The sequence below is a fragment of the Triticum dicoccoides genome, chromosome 3B (assembly GCF_002162155.2).
Source record: "Triticum dicoccoides isolate Atlit2015 ecotype Zavitan chromosome 3B, WEW_v2.0, whole genome shotgun sequence".
Lineage (NCBI taxonomy): Eukaryota > Viridiplantae > Streptophyta > Magnoliopsida > Poales > Poaceae > Triticum > Triticum dicoccoides.
The window spans coordinates 22,872,381-22,887,331 of NC_041385.1; the positions used below are offsets into that span (position 1 = coordinate 22,872,381).

Here is a 14,951-nt window from a genome sequence, read left to right on the forward strand (position 1 = left end):
GGCGAGGCGCACTCTACGCAGCCCACAAAAACCCCTCAACTCCAGGATAGCCCACGCACCATCTTTCTTTCATGTTTTATCAAAATTATCAAAATGCTCCAGCCTTTGCCGTTTTTCTTTCCTGCAGTTATGCTACTCCATTTTTTTTGCGCACTTTGTTTCGGCGAAAAAAAATACACATTGATTGGCTTTTAGTAAGAAATCAATGTTATTTTCGATGTGTGTACAATTTTGGCTGAAAACAGAAAAGTATCACAAATTAGTTGAATCTTACTAAAAAATGGAAGCTACACATTTGTGGATGCAAGTTGTACATCAACCAAAGCAACACGTTCTTGGGCACTGACAGATTGAAAAGGGTCCAAGAAAGCGATTATCCACACTGAAAAACACATCATCCGCAAACAATTATCCGACAGCAAACAAAACTACAGACATAGAGGTCTCGATAGAGGTCCCGTAATATGTGGAGTGGTCACTAGCAGTCTGACATCAAGACATTCAAGGTTACACGAAACTTTCATACTTCAATCATAGAAAAACAGATAAAAATCAACCATAGAAATCTGCCTTGGGAGCGTTGGTGCAGGTGTTCCTTCTGTGGCCTGTCAGGCTGCACCTGGAGCAGCGAGGTGACTTCATTGGTGCCTTTGGAAGATCACCCCGCTGCGAACATGTTGTGCTCTTGTGTCCTTGACCCCGGCAGATTGAACAGAACCTACTCCTCTTAGCTGGTGCTTTGTCACGGCTAGTCGTGGGGCGCCCCGCTGGTCTCTTCTTTGATGGCGTCGCAAAGCTATCTGAACAATGTGAGGCTCTTTGCACCTGATTTGTTGGGCCAAAGTGCTGCTTCTGTGATGTGGCTGAACCTGCAGAATCCCCTGCCACCTCTCTGTCTGATAACCCCATGCCATCACGTATAGCAGCCACCGGCTCCAGCAATGTTTTGACATTTCTTTGTTGCTCCATCGCAAGAGTATATGCATCCACATTGATGTCACCTAGCCTAACGATTTCAAGGCACATCAGATGCAGATTATTATGTCGCCGCGAAGATTACTTGAGAGGACCCTGGTCCTTTTTGTAACGCAGAAACTCTGGAGGGAGTATATCCCTTGCATCCCTTGTCCAACGCTTCAATATGTGCCGCGCTGGAACCTCCTGCAGTCCAAGTTGTATCATTACCTGAGAACAAGAGAAAACGATCAGTGTCGAAACATATGCTTTTCGTGAGATCTCGGACATAATTTGTCTTGTATGTAGAACAGAGGAATCATGAGAGAAAAAAAGCACCTTCAGTGCATGACTGCATACCATGCCAAAATGCTCAAAAATTCCACATTCACACTTGAATTCGTCAGCATGCTCGTTGACCTGGATGCAGAATTCATTTTTACACCATTTGTCCCTCGAATCCTTCTTTACATGCCTCGCTATATATTCACGGCAAGGCACAACTTCGACCAGAACATATGACTCACATTCATATAGCACCTCGCCAAAACTTTCAAACATGGCCCTCGTATAAATTTTTGATGCATGTACCTCAATAGGTAGGTTCTGAGCCAGCACGACGCCACCCTGCATGTGGAGACATATCATTTTTCATGTGTTTTAATTTTTCGATACTTTGTCAAACAACAGGACATGATTCATGTCAACGTAACCTGATTGACAAAGGACATCTCACAAAACTTCGATTTCTTACCAGTTTGGTTTTGTTCTCTTGATAGCTCTCCTCTGAATCTCGGTCAAATTGCATCTTCTCATATTGCCTAACGAACAGGTGCATCGGGGATCCCGGTGGCACATATCCTTTCAGCAAATGGTTTGCACTTTCACTCCGTTGCGTGCTGGTCATTTGGCACAAAAAACATCCATGAAGTAAGGCTTAGCCCATTTCTTCCGGGTCTCATATATTTGTGTGATAAATACATTATTCTGTAGACCATGCTTCTCAACCATACATGCCCAACCATCCTCAAACTATTTCTCACTAACTATGTGATGCACCATCTTGTTGAGCTCGTTCTTGAACTCACTACCCTTGCCGAGCAGAGGCCCAAGGCACTCTTTTGCTTTCTTCAACACATGGCATTTGCACCATCGATGTGTTGTATGTGGCATGCCATCTTCTATGGCAACCTCCATTGCATGAGCTTGGTCTGGAAACAACATTTTCCTGTCAGTATTTTCAAGGACGAAAACATTTTCCACAGATTGACTAAAATGAAAATATGAACATTCCTAAATAGTTGCGAACATTTTTTTCTTACCCGTGAGGATTGCGCGTGGCTGTGGTGCCCCTATCATCTGAAAGAACTCTGTGAATGTCTACTTGAAAGTGTCGATTTTCTCATCGCTCATCAGCACCCCTCCAAAAATAATGCTTTGGAAGTGATTGTTGACACCAACGAAGAGGCCAAATGGTATGTCGTATAGATTAGTTTTGTATGTCGTATCAAATGTGACAGCATCGCCAAAACACTTGAACTGCTCAACTATTTAGGCCAAATGGTTGTGTTCTGCTTTGTGTTCACATCTGTACCAACCTTTATCATCCAATCTAAGCACCCGCATCAACGCGGGGCAACCACACCTCGTTGAGAGGCTGTTTGATTGCAATGGCTTGCCCTGCATAGTTTTTCCATGAGGAACGAGAGCATAAAAATTCAACAAAGTAGATGCGGGGAAACATTGTTGCATTCTTTGAATTAATGAATCATCCTCACCGCACATGCGCACACAAACTCCTGCATGCATTTTTTCCGATGGACGTTCAGTTCAGCCTGCTTTTGGCATACCTAACGCCGAATCCCGTCTCCCATGAGTATAGGTTGTAAAACTCATATGCTTCTTCAACTGTGTCAAAGCTACTTCCGAGCGTTGGGTTCACAACCGTGCAAACCTTGTTGTCTGCATAAGCCCTCATTAAAGCCTCGAGGGCAGGGACCTGCTTTGTACCGACGCACATAAACAGGGGATTATCTGGAAGCATTAATGTTGATCGTTTGATAAAGAATCAATAAAAAATGACATTCTGAACGAATACTGCATGTAACAATTATGGTTCCAAGCTAGCAAGGATGCTTATAAGAGGTAAAAAAATGGAATTGGTACTACATGGGGCTGAACTCCGTATATTCGTTTTTTCTTGTTATAGGCAAGTACATGGAGATTCAATATCTGCTCTTGCAGCAAAGGTCATTTCATGGATGTACAATCTTTGGTGTGGCAGCAACGGGACGACAGATGAGTGTGTATTTTCTTATCGTCGAGTCCAACAGGAGGCCTTCGATTTGTTGACGACTACCCCCTCTGCATCTCCCTCCTCTCCCATAGATGCAGTGGAAGTTCTCTGAGCCACCATATCGTTGGAGTCACCAACGACCTCACTGCCACCGTTGTTGTATGAGCCGAGATTCGCGTCCACCGCCCCGAACTGATCTTTGCCGCTGCTGTCGACCATCGGCCCCGAAGAAATCACATTAGGGGAGCGCCCGCGACGTTCATGGATGGAAGCAACCACAGACACGACAATATCAATTCCGCCACCCAAAATATCACCCGCATCAGCCTTAGGAACCAATCTGCAACACATACACAGTTTCATCTAGTCAGATCCAACCAAAATACGGTAGAAGAATAACTGAATAACGAACGGGGGCGAAATGAAAGTATGACAACACCGAAAAGAAAGAAAAATTCCCTTCTCGGGGGCAAGCAACAGCAGGAGGAGTAGGGTCGCGAGATTGGGTCTTACCCTGATTCTGCATCATCGAAGAAGAACTCGAGGCCGTCCATGGCGAAACGCTGCTCCGCACAGCCGCGAGCTGGAAGGGGATGAATGCACCGACGATGGCAAAAAGAAGCACCACTTCGGGCATTAAGGGTGTGTTTGTTTACGGTCATGGGTCAGAATGTCACGGGTCCAACCCATTCCTAGGCCTCGTTCAGTCTCACATTTTGCATCCACTCAAAACCCAGCCGGTGGTAGCGGTAATGTTTTTACCACAAATGAGGCAGTAAAAAAAATGTTTGACCCTTGTTGTTGGTCTGGCAACCACGAGCACGCTTAGCGCGGGGGGTGGGGGGGGGGTAAATATATTGTAGCAGCAAAACGAGTGGAAAACAGAAGACCATTCATGCTAAAACAAAAGGATTATCCCGAAAACCACTGATGACAGTTATATTACGAAGATGGAAATATTATGTATTTTTTAAGCTAGTAGCACATGTAATTATATGTCATCCATTCTTGGGGGAGGTGGCATCTAAGTTTACTCATGCCATCCAAGTGAAATAGGTTTGCAAAATTCTCAAGAACACACGCTCAAATACATATAGAGAGAGCTAGTGAGCCATTCACGTCGATCAACTGGTGTTTTTGCATGGGCATGCAGTTATAACAGCAGAATACATGGTTTTGGAGGCCAATAGAGTTGAGGAGACGATGCAAATTCATAACAGTAAAATGAATAATCTCGCTTTACACACGACACATGGTCCTTTGGATTGATAGATATGAACTCCAAACAGAGCGATTACTAACATCATACTTTGGCAGCACTAGAATATTACATCACCCTACACACAAGCTCGCTGTTCTCAAGATATGAAGAAAATACAGACAAGATAAGGGTATTCTTAAACTAATGACACGGTGGGCCCATCAGGCGGTTAAACAATTCTGGCCTTCTTGGTAGGTGCGCTAGTGACTTCACCGTCTTCACACAGTGCAACATCAACCATAGCAGGGTGGTTGCTTATCCTCAAGCATGCATCAACCGTCTTGCAGCTAGCTTCATTGTTGTGCGTGGCCACTGCCACGCTTGGATCGAAATCACCATAACCTTCTTCAGCCTAACCACCCTGCATGCAAAACAAAAGATGGATTAAGAGAAGCACACGCCTATGGATTATGGGAATGGTCAAACCACCAATCTCTGATTACCACATCTGCCAGGCCATCGTCGAGCTCGTCACCCGCAACGATATGTGCTGCATCCACATTGCCAACGCCGTCTTCATCTGGCCCGACGCCTAGGTCAATGGACCCACGAGAGTCAACGGACCCTGCATTCGGCAACACAGTTTGTATAATTCAGATATAAAGCAGTGGGATCTCTGGTAGATTAAGAAGAAAATTGTTTCAAGTACTAACCGCTGGAGCACACATGCTAACAAGAGAAACCACAGTCAAGCAAGTCGACTCGGATTGGTCTGCAGGCGGTGCCATCTCCTTCTTTCGTTTGAAGAGGAAGATCAGCTTGGAAGAGAAGGAGGTTGTTTTCGAATGGGTCTGCAGCCCACAGTTAGCCATGGAAAGCTTTATGTAGGGAGATTTTTGAACGACAGTCAGTAATTATTTTCCCTCCAACCAATTTTGAACTTTTAAACAACGAGGAGTGTCCATGGTCTTTCAAATTTTGAAAAAAAATTCTAGTTGTGCAGTTAATGCATTTTTAACAACCACGCCCAACCATCTATGCCCAGGCATTTACATGTTGCTTGTGGATTAACACGCCTGCATCACATTAGTGCAAGAATTTTTTTTAACCACACATGTCCAGCAGGTGATGCACGTCACGCGCGGAACTGCGTCGCCCATGTTCGCGTGCTAGAGGGTCAAGCACCATGCCTTGTCAAATCAGCCTCCCAGCTATTCACTGCGCAACACCAGGCTAAATTTCGTGTTTTGACCCTTTTGGAGAAGTTTACCGAGGTTTGACCCTCGTCTCAAAATATTTCAGAATTTGACCTTTTTCCTACCGCCAAGGTGGATGGCGGTAGGGTATAATTGCCTACCGCCACATACCTTGGCGGTAGGACCTGACTGTGCCGTTACACCTGTTTGAAATTTTAAAAACCCTACTGCCAAAGCCCTTGACGGTAGGTTGTGTAACCCTACGGCCAAACAGCATGGCGGTAGGGCATGCAACATGCATCAAACCTGCAAGGTTTGCTCTATGTAATTTAGCAGGTGGTAGTACTGGTGCTCTAGTACTATATGCATGCATGCACTAGAGCCCGTCCTAGCTGTTGTTGCCACTGTGCACGGTGCAGCCTTATGCTTCTTGGGGTTGGTAAAAAAAGAATAGCAAGAGGGCTAGAGCCTGCTACCTCACGCCCAACATGCATGCATGCATGCATGCATTGATATATATCTATGTACTAGATGCAGTACCACTACTACTACCTCCTAATACTTCACAGTGTAATTGTAGACGATTGGAGACTTGTGGCATGCCTACCGCCAGGGGATTTGGCGGTAGGGTGGCATAGCCTACCGCCAAAGGCCCTAGTGGTAGGGTATTTTTCACATTAAATAGCCCTAGCGGCGCAGTTAAGCCCTACCGCCAAGGTACATGGCGGTTGGCAGTTATACCCTAACTGCCTACCGCCACGTACCCTAACTGCCTACCGCCACGTACCTTGGCGGTAGGGAAAAGGGTTAGATCCCGAATTTTTTTGAGACCAGGGTCAAATCTCGATTAACTTCTGTAAAAGGGTCAAAGCAAGAAATTTAGCCGCAGCACCGTAGGATACGCATCACGTAGGTGCGCTCGCGAGATCTGGGGTGTTCCACTGGCCAAGCCGGTACTTCACACGATGCTTGGTAATCTATGCATACATCATATTCCCCTTTCGTCTCACATCCCAAAATTTCGGTGCCATCTGTGACGGTGGCAATACTTAACAAGTTGGTAACAAAATGCATTATAAATTTGCTGATTGTTTTTTGCCATGACCACAAGTACAAACATGACATATTGAGTGCCACATATTTGGCAAAACAGATATTAATCAAAGTTTTATCAAAACATGGCACTCAGTTTGAATACCTAAATTTTTATTGTAGATGTACTAGACGAAAAACCACAATCTACAATCTATAAACCACAAACTAAAATCTATACTACACTTAACTAAAAATTACAAACTACACAAAATCTACAATCTACAAATTAAAAACTACAATCTAGAAACTAAAACTACACTAAATATAAAATGTACAAACTACAAAGTAAGAAGAAACTACAATCCAAAAACTACAAACTAAATTAAAAATATAATCTACAACCTAACGTTTTTATCTACAAACTAAAACTATACTACACTAGCTACACTAAAATTGCCAATAGAAAAATGACAACGACGGACAGGGCTCACCATTGGTGGATAGTGAGGCGATGGGCGCCTACCTTGGAGGACGTGAGTGGGGCACTCGACTTTGGGAATAAATCCTTGCAGCACCTGGCCAACCTCGATGTCGAGCTGCAAGAGGACTTGGCACGACACGTTGAGGAAACATCGATGACCACATCCAAAAGTGCAATTTCTAACGCCTTTTTTCGCAGAAAAAAAATCTACCGCCTTTCAATAGCACACGATTTCCCCCTCTGTTTTAGGGCCCCTTTCATTCGTTTTTTAGTACCTACTATATGTAATGGGATCCCTTAATAAAAAATTCTACAAAAATTTAGGGATCCCTTTGATTAAGTAGCTATATGTTAAAAACTACTTGATCAACTAAGCTGAAACATTCCTATTGCATGCAATATGTCTATGTAGAAATACCAGAATTTGTTAAATTTTAAGAGAAACTTCAGTTTTTTGACAATTTTACAAAATGATGTGATATGTAGGCCAGAGGGGGCCATTACTAAGTAAGTGGGGTTTTCAACTTCCACAAAATCCTGCGAGATTTCTATGACAAAGTAAAGTACAATATTAAGACCGCGTGCAAAGTTTGATTATTTTTTGAGAATGTTTAGATATTATACAAATCTTTTCTAGTTAAATAGCTGTAAAAATGCTAAATATCAAACTTTTTCTAGTTAACTTTTTCTATTTAAATAGAATGTTAACATTTCTAAGTAAATAGAATGTTAACTTTTTCTAGTTAAATAGAATGCTTCGAATGATAAAGAATGATGTACGAAAATGGTGCTTTTAATTCGCATTGTTTATGGGAAACAAGCTTAAATGGTTACAACAAAAGGGTTGTGAGTATATTTGTATGGTAAATGATTTACTAGCTAATCAGTCATTTTCCCCTTCTGTGTATTTTTTCTCATAGCCTTTCATGCCAATACTAATACATCGTTTCAATTTTTGGTTAGTTTTACAATGTTTAGATATTCTAACATTTTCCCTCTTATATAGTAGCTGTAGAAAACCCTATATAAAAATTATTACAAAAATATGGTGATTTTAATTCATATTGGTTCTTAAAAGTGTTCAATAAATGTGTGATAAAAATATAAGTGAAGCTAGCTGAAATGGTCAGACCTAAAGGGTTATACCCAAGTATCTATGTGATGTGGAAGATAGTACACTAGGTGTTGAATCATTATTTCTCTTATGTGTATTCTTCTCAGATTTTGGTCGTAGTATGTTGCACCAATAGATGGACTCACTGCCAAAATTTAGTTATTTTGGACAATGGTTAGATATCTTACCCTTTTTTACTCTTAAATAGTTGTTGAAAATGATTAGTTAATATTATTACATAAAACAGGTGGTTTTAATTTATATTCATTTTTACAAGTGTTTGGTATAGGCGTGGTAAAAAATCGAATTGAAAACGAGCTCAAATGGTCACATCAAAATGGGTGTGTTCTTATTTGTATCTCATGTTATAGGTGATGAATCACTATTTCTGTTATGTGTATTCTTCTGAGATTTTGGTTATAGTTTGGCCCGTCAATATTTGAACTCCCTGCCAAAATTTAGTTATTTTTACAATCTTTAGATACTTTACCTTTTCTCCTCTTAAATAGTGGTAGAAAATTGCAAATAAATATTATGACATAAAATATGGTGATTTTAATCCACATTCCTTCTCAGAAGTGTTTAATAAAGGTGTAGTAAAAATTTGAAGTAAACACGAGCTCAAATGGTCACAACAAAAGGGTCATGCATATTTGTATGTGATGTCATGGGAGATAGTTCACTAGGTTATGAATCGGTATTTCTTTTAGAGTAAGTGCATTTTTCGTCCTTCAACTAATTGTGAAGTGTGCCTTTCGTGCCTAAACTTTTTTTGGGTGTAAACTTCGTCCCTCAACACTTAATACCAGGTATAGTTAGTCCCTCGTAGTTGCATTCCTTGGTTAAACCTAGTTTTGAATTGATGTGTCATTGTTTTGACCAAATCTTGGTGCAACCTTTGTCCCTCAAATCTTAATATCATTCAGAACTATTCTAACATGAGTATTCCTCGGAAAAATCTGGTTTTGACTTCTCATGGCACGATTTTGATCACATCATCACTATAAGGGGAATGCCCCAAGGGTTTGGGATTGGTCCCTGGCGAATTGTGCTCCTTTCTCTCCTTCTTTCCCGTTTAGATCCGATCGGCCACCTGTTGTTCTATTCTCATCCCAACTATCATGTTGACTATCTAAAGTGATAGGAGTTGCTCCCATCCCAGCCTCCTTGAGTAGCATCGTATCCTTTCTATCTACATCGCAGTGGATATTTAAAGTGGGTGGAGATGCTCTTGTCACTGGAGCAGCGCCAACGGATCGGTGACATGAGAGAGAGAGAGAGAGAGAGAGAGAGAGAGAGAGAGAGAGAGAGTTTTCGCTCAGTGGCATGCGCCTCTATGCCACCTTACAGTCACGATGTGGCCAAAACCATAACACAAGGTCAAAACCTAGGTTTTACTGTTGAATACCACTGCGAGGGACTAACTATATCTGGTATTAAGAGCTGAGGGATGAAAGTGGCACCAAAAAAACTTCAGGGACCAAATCCACACTTCGCGATAAGTTGAGGGACGAAAAATGCACTTATCTCTTTCTTTTATGTGTATCCTACTCATATTTTTGTTATAGTATGTTGTTGTGCCAATATTTGGACTCGTTCATTCATAGTGTTCTTGAGAGTCTGATTTGTAGGGCAGACTTGTATGTTTTCTGCAACGTTTCCTAACAATAGCAATATAGGATCTAGTTTTGAAGAGCTTGTTAGGAGAACCTTGGTGATCATGGATCAAAATTTTGATTCCCCATTGAAATGTTATGGATTTTTGAATATTTAAGAATTAAAAATAAATCCATGGACAACACTTTTACTTGTCTTTCACATGCATTCATTTGCATGCGAGGTGAAATGAACCGGGGATTTTAGTATTGAGGGAACTTTTTTTTCTTGGCATGTGTGGGGATGTTTCCTTTTATGGATGTTCGCTATGAATTCTTATCAAGACAACATTTTCTCACTAGACATGTCCATAATGAAGATAAGAAGAGAACTCTTATAAAAAATCTAGTAGGAGTACACTCCTTTTAGCTATATTTACTAGTAAAGGGTAGATATCGGAACGAAGTGATAGGGTTGGCTCACCATGCAGTTCTAGCACTCTATCATTAAATTCTAGGAGAGAGCTAAGAACTTGTGTGATCACTCTACTTTGGAGTTTTTCCACAGTGGCTATTGATGTCTTGCTGACCACCGCTACCTTTGAAATCCGTCCCATCCATTTGCCTCTATCCTCTCTCAGTTCCCCCTCCTTAGCTGAATGGTATCGTTTTTATGGTTTCCGAATAAACCATACTTATTCCACCTCCCCTTCTTCTTGTGATCTCAGCCCGACCATGGTGGTTGGAGCGACAATCACTAAAGGTGAACATTGGACAATTATGAGGCCCTTCTCATGGGCTCCCCCCTATGTGTGTGTCTCTAAGAAGGGGCTGTAGTGTGCTTTGTGTGGTTGCTTTTACGGGATTTCCCTTATCTCTTCGTTGCAATGTTTAGGTGTGAAGAAAGGCTTGGGAGGAAGATGAGTTCTACTAGATCTAGTGGAGATATGGTTTTCCTACTATCGATCTTTAGCAAATGATGCCTCTCCTATACGAGGTCATCAACAAGAACGTACGTGTAAGGACTACAAAACCCATAGATGCCTTTTTCTTCTCTGGGAGGATTTGTTCTTAGTAGTCAAACATCGGTCTTTATCGCCCTGCTAAATCTTCTAACCGAAGAGTGGCTATCTGGGTCTCCTTTAGACATGTACATCTATCAGTCTTGGTGATGGTACACTACTTTGACACTCCTATCCTTTGCATCTCTAGCAAAGGATGAAGTGATCAACGTGAGAGCAAAGCTTGGAAGCGAAGGAAGATCAAGTTATGCTAAAGATGTATGTAAATGCATCACCGCCTTCAAGATTGAAGCTTACGGAAACAATGAAGGTAACTTGAAGCTCTTAACGACAATTTCATCAGAGAACAGTCCAATGATGTTGGCCTCAATCCTGGTACTATCGGCCACAATCGCAGTGCTACACACGATTCTGAAGAACTAGCAAGACCGAGCCTCAATGTTCTAGAGAGAAACCCTAGTGCTGCCGGCTTCAATCCCATTACTATCAAGATCAATCCTAGTGCTAGGCAGGATTATGAATCATCAACACACTAAAGAAACATCATGTTGAAACATCTGCATGCGTGTAGACTGAAGTTAGCACACGAGGTAGCTCCTAAGTGAGTTTGGCCCATCTAAACCTAGAGTTATGTATAGAACTATACCATTTCTTCACCTCTCATTAGTGTTACACATGAAAAACTAAAAATAGGATAATTGAGCATAGTCTCCTTCCCCACTCCAAGGCCTTCATATGTGGAGATGTATCCAAGGCCTCCCCTTGTCGACATGCATAATGCCTTCGAGGAGTTGAATAAACCACTATGTTCTTTCTTTTTTGTTGTGTGATTATTAGAATCCATGTACCTAGTGGAGTGGGAAACAATTTCAAGTTGATACTTGTTGAACGAACTAAACATAGCTCAATTGTTACATTACATGTGGTGGAATCTATCTATCCGGGTTCAAGTCCTAGACTTGTTGCGGGTGCTCAGTTTTCTAAATTTATTTTAGGTTTTTCAGCGATATGTTGGGAGTCTACGAACCGCTTTCCAGCGATCATAATAGTGCTCGCTAATGGCTAGATTCATGAATACAAAGCCATCTCAATGCTCCGCACTTACCGATCTAATTCCTAACCCTAAGCTCTTATCGAGTCCACAGGAGGGGCTTCTCCCCTTGATTTCATTTGATTTCTTATTTCCCTAGAGATTAGATGAGTACATAGATTTTGATCCCAAAGCTGGAAAGTGGCAGAAAAGTATGTGCCTTTTATTCACTACATGAATATGCAACTTATAAACTTGTAAATGATATAAGACCTGTCTGTTGATTGTCAAAACTACATGGTTAATTATATTAATCAAGATCGAGAAAAAACTAAGTGACAGTTACCCATCATGTAGGAACAATAAAAAAAGTTCACAAATTAGCACATTCATGCCATATAAGCAGTAGTTTACATAGCAAATATATTGGATAAATGACTGGGTATATACAGAAATCAACATATATATATTACCATCGGATAAATTATAGTGCTCGTCGGTCTCACCAGTTTTGAATAGTAAGGAATGACCCAAGTCTCTAGAATTCAACATCACCCCCTTCCGAAGCCTGGCTTTGCGCTCCTCGGACAACATGTGTGCGAAATTGACCAACTCCTCCTCATTCGTGCCCCTGTTTTGGTCGGGCTCGTTCTTGCTCGTCTCGGCGTTCACCATGCACACCTGCCTGAGCAGCGCCTTGCCAACATCGACGAGCCGGTTGAGGTTCTCCGGCGTTGACACGTCGACGGAGGCCGTCCTTCCCTTGAGCTCGTCGTCTTGAATCCAGAGGTAGCGCTTCTCGCAGTGAAGCACCTGAAAGAGCACAGAGGCGTGGATGTCGACAAGGTCGGCACTGGCCTGGCTGAAGCTGTGAATGATGGGTGTGGTGTCCCTGTTCTAGAGCCACCCAAGGAGGCCCCACTTGCTGCACTCGGCAACGTCGAACTTCTCTTCGATTTTGGCAGTACCGGTGCCCAGTGAAAGGATCATGAAGTTGCCATAGTCTGCGGGCTTGATGGGGAAGAAGTCCGGGTTTCCCATCAGGATCTGCTTGCTTACATCCGTCATTGCCAGCAGGGTCTGTAATGTATCCATGTTAGTTGTCAAACAAGGAATGTTGAAAAAAAAATCGTATGATAGTCTACTGTCTCGATACATCAACATCATAACCTAGTTAATTAATTGTTATACTACTAGATGATATAAGCTAATTAATTTAGGTGAATTAGCAAGTCTCGCTAATTGAGGTGGCTTGTCGTGTTAGCACGACGGACTCACCGGATTGTTTGCGGCGACGCCACCGTCGATGAGGTTGAAGTCCCGGTGCTTGCCGTCCTCGTGCTTTGTTTGGAAGTGGTGGCCGGGGAGGTAAGTCGGCGCAGCAGACGTGTTGATGCAGACGTCGGACAGAAGAGCGTTCTTGGAGACATCCTTCATGGCCTACATATACAAGTTTCATATACTGTACAATTCAGTAGGCGTGGTGCAACCGTGCAAGCAACACACCTGGATGCCTGTATCCATGAGTGCCAAGCTATATATTCGCACATGACATACGTTGTAAGTGGAGAAGATTGTTGGCTGCAGGAGTTTGATGTCGAAGGTTGGGATGACGACGTTGTTGAGAGTGTCGCCGACCCGCGTGTCGCCGAGCAGTCCCTTGACGATGGAGTGAAGGTACTCGCCGTTGTACTTGGGTCCCATCATGCTGCTCATCAAGCCGAAATGCCCTTTGCTGCACCACACAACATACACAGAGACGTCAGGATGGTCGATCATGGATGCATAGGCTCGCTTGCAGGAGATTTGTGTACCTGGCTTGAGGGAAGATACTTGGGCAGTGGTCGAGGTAGAACTTGTTAATGTCCATGGCGGCGAAGAGCGGGCGGCCTGCGTCATCGGGCGCGCTAAGCATGGCCGTGACCAGCCAGCCCGTGCTCGTCCCGGCGATCACGTCGAAGTAGTCTGAGATCCTCGCCTCCGATCCATCGAGATCCTAGAGCTTCTCCTCGAGGAAGGCGAGGATGGTGCCGGGGATGATCCCGCGCACGCCGCCGCCGTCGATGCTCAGCACGGTGACGATGCTCCCGTAGGAGGCCGGCAGCGACATGGGACTCCCGAGCGACATCGACGACGCGCGGCGGCTGAACGCCCGCTTCGCTGGGTTCATCAGGATTCGGGGTCTGTTGCTCCTCTGTCCCGCCCCCGCCTCCGCCTCTTGCTTGGACGGTATGGTTACGATGGACCTGAGAAACTTTAGTTGGCTTTACAAAATTGCTCGGCTGGTTCGCTTTTGTGAGGATTGATCGATGTAGGATGGTGGTTCATGGTGCACGCCTGCAAGCCATATTTATATACCAGCGCGAGTAGGTCGATATTACGTACAAAATTGTATCGATCGGTCACTAGGAAAGAAAAGTAACCGTTCTCCGCAGGCTGCCTAGAGGAAACTATGATGATTTTTATAGCAAATTCGGAAACTATACACCCAAATGCATAAAAATCAAAAGTATGACCCCGTCGGCCTCCTGTTGGCCGAAAAGGGACTTTTCGGCCTAAGTTTGGCCGAAGAGGGACTTTTCGGCCAACGTTGGCCAAAAAGGACCGAAAAGTCCTCTTCGGCCAAATGGTAGGCCGAAAAGTGGTCTTCGGCCAACACATGCTCTCCTGTTTTAGAAAATTCATACCAATTAGGATTTTTAGTATTTTAATTTAATTCTTTTTGCATTAGATTAGAAATTTTATGAAGTTTCTGTAGATATCAAGGTTGACTAGATTTGAAAGTTTGAATTTGAATTTTCATGAATTTTCTCAAATCACTAGATTGCCTATAATTTGAGCTAGGAGTATTTTTTTAGATGATTCTTTTTGCTACTGGTTCTTTGTGACTTTGTTTATCTGTAGTAATTAATTGGTGAATTCAAGGATTATTTAAAATTAGGTTTTTACGAAAACAGTTATGTTTTAGTGTTTTATAGGTTTTGTGCTATTTCTTTTAATTTTAATTGCTTTAAATTGTTTTCTTTA

At 42.8% G+C, this 14,951-nt stretch overlaps 2 pseudogenes; both read right to left on the reverse strand.

Annotated features, from left to right (window-relative positions):
- Positions 1-552: 552 nt before the first annotated feature.
- Positions 553-3,804, reverse strand: LOC119279141 (annotated as a pseudogene).
- Positions 3,805-4,863: 1,059 nt separating this feature from the next.
- Positions 4,864-14,193, reverse strand: LOC119279142 (annotated as a pseudogene).
- Positions 14,194-14,951: the final 758 nt, after the last annotated feature.